The sequence below is a fragment of the Taeniopygia guttata genome, chromosome Z, assembly GCF_048771995.1.
Source record: "Taeniopygia guttata chromosome Z, bTaeGut7.mat, whole genome shotgun sequence".
In the NCBI taxonomy this organism is placed as follows: Eukaryota; Metazoa; Chordata; class Aves; order Passeriformes; family Estrildidae; genus Taeniopygia; species Taeniopygia guttata.
This window is the reverse complement of record NC_133063.1, coordinates 27,846,294-27,856,900: the sequence shown is the minus strand read 5'-3', so window position 1 is coordinate 27,856,900 and position 10,607 is coordinate 27,846,294.

Here is a 10,607-nt window from a genome sequence, read left to right as displayed (position 1 = left end):
CCGTGCCGTAAAGCTCTTGCCACTGTCTGAGGATTTTTCCTCCCCGGCTAGCGTGGCTGTATACTGTTCCCATATTCCCGGATGCATGGCATCCACTGAGCATTCGGCTGCTCCAAGCCCAGGCAGCCTTGCTATAGCAAGATAAAAGTCCCTGAGCTTAAACGCGATATTCCATTGCTTCATACTCACGGCCCATGCGACGCTGTCCATGACGCTCGCGGGCCCGGGGACGTCTCCCCTACGCCTGGGTACGGTCCGACCGTCCTGGCCGCTGCTTCTTTCCAGGTGAAACCCGTCCACCGGGGCGTTTTTTTCTTCTTTTGTCCCGGGTTTCGGCACCAGATGTTGCCTTTATAAAAGACAACGGCGACCTGGTTACAAGAAGACAGCACGGCAGCCCGGCCTCACCCGGGCTACTCGGACTAACGACACACGCTGACACCAATTTGGTGGACGGTCGAAAGCGTTTATTATCTCATCTCATGGGTTTAAATAGTCTTGGGCGACTTTGCTTCGTCAGAGGGGGGCTGGGGGTCTCAGAGGATAGTGGGTAGTGTAACTTTACCAGAACAGGTGTGGCTACATTCTTCTGGGACTCCTGGGGTTAACAGATAAGTGGGGAAGAGAGAGGGGGGAAGGGGTCTATCTTTCCGTGACATCCCGGTGATCTTCCGCTCCGCCTGTCCCTATCTACCACAATGGGTGCAGAATATATAGTTTGGTTACATCTTTGTAGCTCTTTCTCTTGTAACCATGACATAGCGCTACCACATTTGAAGTGAAATCAGAAGGGTTTTCTTAAACTCAGCCACTACTCTTGGTATAGAGAATACAATGTTGAAGTGCATAGTGTTGATTGTTGTGGCTTGTCTTTGTAGAATGTGTATTTTAATAAATTGTGTATAATATTTTTCCTCACTTTCTGACATTTTGTTTATACAATATAATCACATTTAAGTGGCCATCACCATACTATTACTATACAGCAAACAAATAATTACTTTTCCTAAAAGCTTTCTTTCTGAACTTTCAGACCTCCACAAAAGCATGACAAATATGTATCTGGCATTATTATTTTTTTTCACCTAGAAAAGTAATAGAGTTGTTCTGGGAACCTTTTAAGCATTTAGAAGTCATCTTCCATCTGTATATTTTCCAGTACAGCTCAAGGACTTATTTTCAATTTGCAGTTTTCCGGGGAAGTGTTTTGATTCTTGACTTAGGCTGTGGTCTCCCACAGGTCCCAGGGTTTCTGGTTGAAAGATAAAGCTTCATGCTTTATGTCTCCTTGCAGCAGAGCAGTATTACACACCACACACTCTGCTCCAGTCCATAGGTTTTTGAAAACAAGACCACCCAGTACTTATTTTTTTGGTCTTCTGGTGCTGGATATTTGGCATGGGGTACTACAGGCTGGAGCATAAATCCATGCTGGCATTCAAACAAATTCTGTGTTCTCCGAATAGCCTATCCAGTACTGGATGCAAAATTAAATAAATCTTCTCAAATATCAGTTATCATGAGGGACTGTAACTACCCTAACATCTGCTAGAGAAGCAACACAGTGAATCACTAACAGTCCAGGAGTTTTCTGGAAAGCACTGACAGCTACCTGACACAGGCAGTGGAGGATCCCAAAAGGAACTTATACAAAGAAAGAGGGAAAGCCTTGCTGTAGATGTGATGTTTGGGGGCAGCCTTGCTGTAGAGATCATGAGATAGTGGATTGCTTAAGAGTAAACAGATGACTTTAGTCTCTTCAGGGATCTTCTTGGAAGAACCACAAGCGAACAGGCCCTGCAGGGAGGAGGTTCCAAAAGAATTGGTTGATATTCATGGATCACTTCCTCCAGGCTCAAGAATAATGCATCCTAGTGAGCAAGAAACTGGAAAAAAAAGGCAAGATAACCACATAGATGAATCAAGAACACCTGTCATTACTCAGGTTTGAGCAGAAAATACACAGGAGACAGAAGCAATGTTAGGCCACTTGGAATGAACATAAACAGGTTGCCAGATTAAGTATAAATGAGATGAGGAAGTCAAAGGCCCATCTGGAATTAAATACAAATACATCAATAATCAAAGGAAAACTAAGGATAATGTGGGCCCATTACTAAATGAAGTAGAGACCCTGGAAACAGAGGACACAGAGAAGGCAGAGTTACTGAATGACACCTTTGTTTTGGTCTTCACTGGCAAGACCAGCCTGCAGGGGTCTCTGATCCAGGAGACCAGGGTAAAGGAATGCTAGAAGAGTTTTCCTTGGTCAAGAAGGATTAGGTTGGAGAACACCTAAGCAAACTTGACATCTACAAGTCCTGTGTTCAGAATGCACATAGGAGTGCTGAGACAGCTGATGGACATCATAGCTATACTTCCGTATCTTTGAAAAGTCATGGAGATCAGGACTAGTGCTTGAGGACCAAAGAAAGTAAATGTAATTCTATTCTTCAAACAGGGCAAGAAGGAGGATGCAGGGAGCTATCAGCCAGTCAGCCTCACCTCAGTCCCTGGAAAGGTGATGGAGCACCTCATTCTGGAGGCGACCTCTATCCACAGGGAAGAAAAGAAGGTGATCAGGAGTAGTCAGCAAAGGTAAATCATGCTTTCCATGATGAAACAACTACCTGGATGGATGAGGGGAGAGAAGCAAATCTTGTCTACCTTGGCAAGTAGACAAGGCAAATTCAGGAAGACTGGATGATAGACAGGGAGGCAGATTGAGAACTGGCTGAATAGCAGATCCCAGAGTCACAATCAGTGGCACAGGCTCTGGCTGGCAGCCAGTCACTCGTGGTGTCCCCCAAGGCTCAATAGTGGGCCAAGTCTTGTTTAATTTATCCATCAATGGCTTGGATGAATGGGCAGAGGCCTCCTCAGCAATTTCACTGACAACGCAAAGCTGGGAGGAGTGGCTGATACCCCAGAGGGCTGTGCAGCCCTTCAGAAGGACCTCAACAGCCTGGAGAGATGGGCACAGAGGAACCTTCTGAAATTCAGCAAAGGCAAATGCAGAATTCTGAACCTGGGGAGGAACAACCCCAGGCAGCAGCACAGGCTGGGGGTGACCTGTTGGGAAGCAGCTCTATGGAGAAGGAGCTGGGGGTTCTGGTGGACCAGAAGCTTTCCATGAGCCAGCAGTGCCCTGGTGGCTATGGCCAGTGGCATCCTGGGTATGGTATTAGGTCTTAGGAAAAGAATTACCAGGAGATCAAAGGAGATCCTGTCCCTTTGCTCAGCCCTCAGTGAAGCCTCTCCTGGAATGCTGTGTCCAGGAAAGGACTCTTCAATTCATGAGGGACACAGTAGTTGGAGTGGGTCCAGGTATGAATAACGAGATGATTAAGAGACTGGACTATTTCTTTTATGAATGGAAAGGCTGAGGGAGCAGAGCCTGTTCAGCCTCAAGAAAAGACAACTGAGAGGGAATTTCATCCATGTCTATGAGTATCTGAAGGGAGGGTGTTGGAAAGGATGGACAAATACAATTATTCACAATAGTACAGCCAGGATGAAAACAATATCCCCTACTGGCTGGACAATACCCTTACCTACCAATAGGTCCAAAAGTCAAATGGACTGTTCCATCTCAACCCCCAAAAATGTATGGTTCATCCCACACCTGTAACCCTCCCCTGAAACATCAAGTATCTGTAACCCCATTGGCTCAGGTCTTGTTCCAGCCCACCTTGAAGCCCCCTGATAAGGGGTCTCCAAGGGGCCAGACACCCTCTTGGAACTACCCCTCTCAGATCTTCCACCCTCTCCTAGAACATCCTCTCTACCCCTTGTCTCTCCCTTCCCCCATCATCTCAGGCTGGTCTGGCAGCTCCAAGCAAGACTTTTCACCATCCCTAATAAACCTTATATTCTAAGAGCAGCCTTCAGAGATCTCTGGTCTCCATTCATCGAAGCCGCCCCGGAGCAGAGTGCTCCCTACAGACTGGAGCCCAACGAAGAATATGAACCCGTGCAGACCTGCACCCACACCTCTCTGGATGCCTCTCCAGCTTTTCTACCTGTGGGAGACTTCTCCATGGACAGTAACTAAATAACCAGTTGTACCCTCCTCATCGGTGTGGTGAGCACGACATTTCATTGCTAGGCAACGTCGAAGCTGGAGCTCTTTAAAAATTGCTGAGGCAATCCTCGAGCACCGCGACTCGTTACCAAGTAGCAAGTTTTCGGAGCCATTGGAGGATTTGTGCCTGCTGATCCTCGAGCACAGGCGACTGCTGCGGAGCGGCGGTGACCTGGAGCTCTGGGAGGAGTCTTGCCATGGCACGCTGCCACGTGCAGAGAGCACATACGAGCACTGCTTTGCACTGCCCACACTGGAGCTCTGAGGGTCTGGAGGTCACGAGCACGGAAAGCCGTTCCTGAGTGACGCTTGAAACCGGAGCTCTGAGGGGACCTCCCACAGAGTCCTGAGCGCCGACTGGAGTGTACATCGGAACTCAACAGAGGACCCTGCTTCTGCGACATCGAGGTGTCCTACACTGGTGTAAAAATGGGACAATCCTACTTTGCCCCTGATCGAGATCTCTATAAGCAACTTAACCATCTCTTACGTAGCTACAACAGTACTTTGTCTAAGAAAGAGTTAAAAAACCTTCTAGAATGGATTCTGCTTAATTTCCCAAATGCCGATCGTTCAGCTGTTTTTACCAGAGACTTTTGGGACTCAGTTGGAAATAGACTTTTTAATGATATTTCACACCGGGATCCCGACACTTGTGAATTGCCTCCGGCTTACAGAACCTTGGCCGACTCGTTTGCTTCACAGAAGCCGGCAGCAGCCGCCTTGCCACCTCGTGCGGTTTCTGACAATCTCACCCATGCGGCTGCGAGTATCGAACGGGACTCACCCCCGTCTCCCTGCTCGCGCCGCTCAGCGCCGGCCCTTGCGGCTCCCGCTCTTGCAGCCACCCTACCCCCTCCTGCCGTTCTCCCTGATGCGCCCCCTTCTCCCCCACCATGCTGCTCGGCGGCGGCCCTCATGGATCCCACTCTTGCGACCGCCTCACCCCCTCCCGCCGTTCTCCCTGCCGCGGCCCCCTCTCCCCCCCAGCGCCTCTCGGCACTGGCGCCCCCCTCCCCCCGCTCTCCAACCGTGCCCGCCTGCTCAGCGGCGTCTTTCGCAGCTGTGGTCACCACCATCGCCGACCTCTTGCAAAGCCAAGTAGCTGCGCTTTTGCAGGCGCTGCAACCAGCCGCCGCCGCGAGCGGCCCGCCACTACTGCCTCCCATGGGTGCCACAGCCTGCGATATGCCCGTGCCTGTGTCAGACCAGGCCAATGTGCCTGGGGACTGGGGAGTGGCGTCACTTGCGCCGTGGAACCAAGTGACCAAGCCCCCGGTCCCCGCCCCGTGGCGATCCCTGGCCAGAACCCCCATGGCACTGCCCCAGCCCGAGCGCCCCCAGCCGCAGGGACCCACTCCGGGGCTCTGTGCCATGCCCGTCCCGCTCCCTGTGCTTGTGGACTCGCGGCAGTTCCCTCCTGCGGCCGCGGCCCCGGTCCCCGTGCCCAAGCCTTCTGGCCGCGCGGTGGACATGGCCGCCATCATTCCTCGCCATGCGGACCTTGTGACACACCCCGCTCATATGCAGTTCGTGCTACCCCCGGACCAGCCACCTCACATTGGACGCCAGTCCGTAGGGAGCACTGTGCTCCGGGACAACTTCCATGAATGGAGATGAGAGATCTCTGAAGGCTGCTCTTAGAATATCAGGTTTATTAGGGATGGTGAAAGGTCTTGCTTGGAGCTGCCAGACGCAGCACATAGCAAGGCCTGAGGTGATGGGGGAGGGGAGAGATAAGGGGTAGAGAGGATGCTCTAGGAGAGGGTGGAAGATCTGGGACGGGTAGTTCCAAGAGGGTGTCTGGCCCCTCGGAGACCCCTTAATCAGGGGGCTTCAAGGTGGGCTGGAACAAGACTTGGGCCAATGGGGTTACAGATACTTGATGTTTCAGGGGAGGGTTACAGGTGTGGGATGAACCATAGGGAAGGACTCCTCAATTCATGAGGGACACAGAGTAGTTGGAGTGGGTCCAGGTATGAATAACGAGATGATTAAGAGACTGGACTATTTCTTTTATGAATGGAAAGGCTGAGGGAGCAGAGCCTGTTCAGTCTCAAGAAAAGACAACTGAGAGGGAATTTCATCCATGTCTATGAGTATCTGAAGGGAGGGTGTCAATAAGATGAACCCAGGCTCTGCTCAGTGGTGCCCAGCAATAGGACAAGAGACAGAAATTGATGCACAGGAAGATCCACTTGAACATGAGGAAGAATATTTTTACTGTGCAAGTGACCACACACAGAGACAGGGTGCCCAGAGAATGTGTGGATTCTCCCTCACTGGAGATATTCCATATTTGTCTGGATGCAACCCCATGTCTGATGCCCTGGGACAACCTTTCTTGACCCTTCTTGGACCAGATGATTCGCTGAGCTCATATCAAACCTGACCTGTTCTGTGATTCTGTGAAATCAGGAACCGCTATTTATTCTTTTCTATGTAAAGCCAATCAGAAATTTACATGGATTAAATTATATTTTATTTCTTAATAATTCTTTCACACTCAGATGTATCTTGAATATTTTTTAAAAAATAACATGCTATAGCCTGTCACATGTGGGAGGCATGGAACCACCAAAGACAGGTCCAAGTAGACCAACCTGCTTACTGTTCATCTGGGAAGGTTATCCAAGCACTTAACTACCTGAAAGTACAGTTATGTTAAGCCTCGCTTAATAAAATGCACAATATGAGAATTATCACCCCATATTCTTTGCCATTTTTGAAGATATACAGTGATGACATAATACAAGGAGGCCTAAAGTTTCTTAAAAATACTAATTTGAAATTACAGATTTACAGTTACAAATACAGAAGTATTAAGCTAGATCTTCTCTTTAAACCTAGAGATCTATCTTTTCTGTGTCTTTCCCCACCTCCACACCACTGCTAGATTAGATGAAATACATTTACTTTCCTTTTCCTTCCCTTTGTTTTCAGAGGCATGAAAGGCCTCTTTTTTTGTGTGTCAGTTCAAGCTATAACCCTGCAGTTTGAGTTTATCTTGGCCATAAAATGCAATAGTAATTTATATGCTCCCTTACCTCACACTCCTCTGAGGCATGGCCAGCTGTCTAGCCAGCAGTTTAAAGAAAGAGCTGTAATGAGCACAAGCGTGCAGGGGGTAAGGGGAAAGCACACACAGCACACAGCCGTGTTCTTTCTTCTTTGGCTGGTAGTGGTGATGTCTAAATGGCATTACAACAAGCTGTCAGCATAGAGAGAGTCTCTGTGCAGGCACTGCACACCTCCTTCTGTGGATTTCTCACTCCTTTCTTTCATTCCTCAGTAAAGAACAGATTTAGGGGATGAAACAAAGCTGTTATGTGATATGAAATGTGAGTTAAGAGTGTAAAACCTTGCTTCCTCCTGCCTTTTCCCCCTTTATCAAGAGAAAGCTCTTTTTAGCAGCCAGACAAAGCCTGATAGTGATCTTGATGTACTTGACACAGGCTTTGATTTTTCCTTGTCTGAGCTCCAGTTTTTGGTGTAATACTGTTGTGACTATTTCTTCTATAGCTGTGCAATATGCTTATTTAAACTTTACCAATACTGTAGTATTGGAAAAGAAAAGGAAAAAAAGAAACTAAAAAAAGTAGAAAAGTATTTTTCCTGTAAGTCACTTCTGTCAATGACTTTTTTTCTCTACTGTTGTCTCTAAAAGGTTGTCATATGCACATGTAAAGAAAAAAAGTCATATAACACACAGTGTTGCAGAATCCTTCAAATAGTGTCAATACTTCCCCTAAAGTCCATTCCAAAAATAGAAATTTAGAGTCTGATCTCTATAAGTCCAGTGTGAATCCAGCTAAAAATCCCAAGTCTTTGCACTAGGATCAGTAGAATTTGTTTAGCATTACAGTGATGCAACAGATGAAAACCTGGCTCAGCACAACATTTCCACTTATATAGAAAAATACTTTATTTTCCTATAAACATTCTGTAAAATAAAACCACTGAATTTTTAACTGGAGTTTTGGATTCTTTAAAATACTAAGAGAAAAATATGTTTTTTTTAATTGTTATTCTTACTGTATAAATAATCTGTGAGTTAGGATCTGATAAAATATACTTTCACTGCAAAGTTCCAGATGTCTCTCAACTTCCACTAATATTGCCAAGCTAGAGTTAGCTATTTAGTGCTTCAGGACAACAAATTAACTTCCTAGAAAGACAAAAGAAAAGAGTCCCCAGAAATCCTGGAAGGATCCTAATTATGACAAAGGACAAGGCACAGGTAAATTCTTTCCTATGTGGTATTTTCAATTATTGTTTCCACATAAATGTACCTGAGAAAGGAAACTCCTCTTCAGTCACCACACTCAGCCTGTTCAAATCCATGGTATACAAAGGCTTTTGGAGTATCTAAACCAAAAATAATGAGCAACTAGTCTAAGATGATCTAAGATTCATTAATCAGAGGACTTATAAGTAGATAATGTATAAGTCTGTATATATTTTGAAGCAAAATTTAAAGTGAGAGCCCATCTGGAAGGTGCTGTCTATTTTTAATAAATCTTGGCTAAGTAGTTAAATGCAGTAAGTCCCTCTCTCAAGGTGCAATTTTCACCATTATTCAATAAAAATAAACCTACAAAAGCACAGTCTCTTCATTCATGGAGCCTATCAACAGGTTTGTTTGATCATAAACCAGAGTGTCTTAGAAGGGTCAGAAATATAGGCAGGAAGCTACAAAATCAGAGTCTTGTAAAAAAGGCAAGTTAAAGTGTTTGAGGGAAAATAAAATTAAACAGAAACCCAGCAGGAGGGAGGTATTTGAAAAACATTGAAGGGAAAAAAGCTCAAGAAGACTAATAAGAAAGTCAAAATTCACAAAGAACATGTAACTAGAAAATTGGTGGCAAAAGAGATCAATACACTTTATGAAACCATATGAAAAAACCATCATTTTTCATATACAAGAAGTGACAGTTCTCTGTATAGCAGTGGTGTGACTGAACTCAAACATCAATATTAATTTTTTGGCAACTCAGGTAAAACAGAAAGTTGCTAACATGCCAGAGAAAGTTCAGAGAACTTCCATAAATGAAGGATTAAGCAGCATGATCAAGAACACAGGTCCTGATCTTTCATCTGTGGAAATCAATTTCCTTATTTTCACAGACTTAAAATGCAGCAAGATCAGCTAAATACTTCTATGATCAACTGCAGGATGCAGCCACCAGGGAAACATCATAATTATTCAAGTCAAGGACTGAATAAGTCACAAGTGACCCTTCCAGCCCTTCTTCATCACCTACAGAAGTTCAGGGAGTACATTATAGTTTGAATCATAGAGTTGCACAGGCTTCTTGGTCCAAGAAGGTATAACTGGGAGTCAGAAGATGGAAAGAAGCCAAAATAAATATAGACTGAATAACAGAAAAAATTCTCCTGCTCTGAAATCTAAGTTGAGCCTCCCTGAAGTCTTGGAAAAATGTACCACCATCCATTGTATCATTTAAAACAAAAGAATACAGCACACTGTGAAATACATATTTTTGCAACTTTTATGATGATTCTTTCTCTCCATGTCTCATGTTCGTTGTCTCCAAAGAACACTTGTTGTTTAGATCCCCACCTGTGTGGCATTTGTGTGGCACAGCTGTGGGTGTAAAGCTTCCCACTTTGGCTGTGACGGTCTGCTAGCTTGCCTTGGATTTCCAAGGGCCAAGTAAATTCCCCCACATTTTTCCTCAGTAAAATTATTGTTCCAGGCCCCTTTCACATGTCTGTTCGCAGTCTTATTGATAGAGGTAATTTCTATTAAACTGCCAATACCTCTTTCCCAAACTGAAATGGATAGGACAAAACAGCCAATACCACTCTGCTGAGGGGAGCTAATAAATGTGCCTCATTCACAGGTATAACATGGGAGAAATTTAATATAAAAGAACCACAGACCACATTTTTTATTCAGGAGGATGTGCATCCTGGATAAGCCAAAAGAATATAAACTTCCACAGGCTGCTGGAAACAATAACAATAAATCTGAAGTTAATTTAGATTTTTGAACTTCATCTGAGACAATTTACTTGTACAATTTATGGAAAGATGCTTGTATGAGAATGAAGAAAAATATTTCACACAGTTAAGGTTTTATTTAGCTTACATAATAATTTTATTTCTTTTCACCAGAAAGCAATAAATTACAGGACAGAGCATTTTCTAGAGCTTTGCCAAAAAAGGAGACATAGTATTAAAAGGAAGCTTTGTGGGTACAGCAGCTTCATTAACATTTCCTTGCTCCTTTAAAACTTGAAGAAGCAAAGATAAGGCTGAGCTTCAAATCCAGATTGACATAATTTTTTCCTTTCAGTTAATCATCTACTTTTTCTCTCCATATCTGTTCTTAGAGCCCATTGGTTTCTAAAATTTAACATTTTCCTGAGTTTCCTCAGGCTCTTTCAATTCTAAAGAAATATTGACAAAACTGCTAGAAACACTTCTGCATACTTAAGACAGATTCAGATGTACCTCAAACTTTGTTCCATCATCACAGACTTTGCCTGCCTGGTCA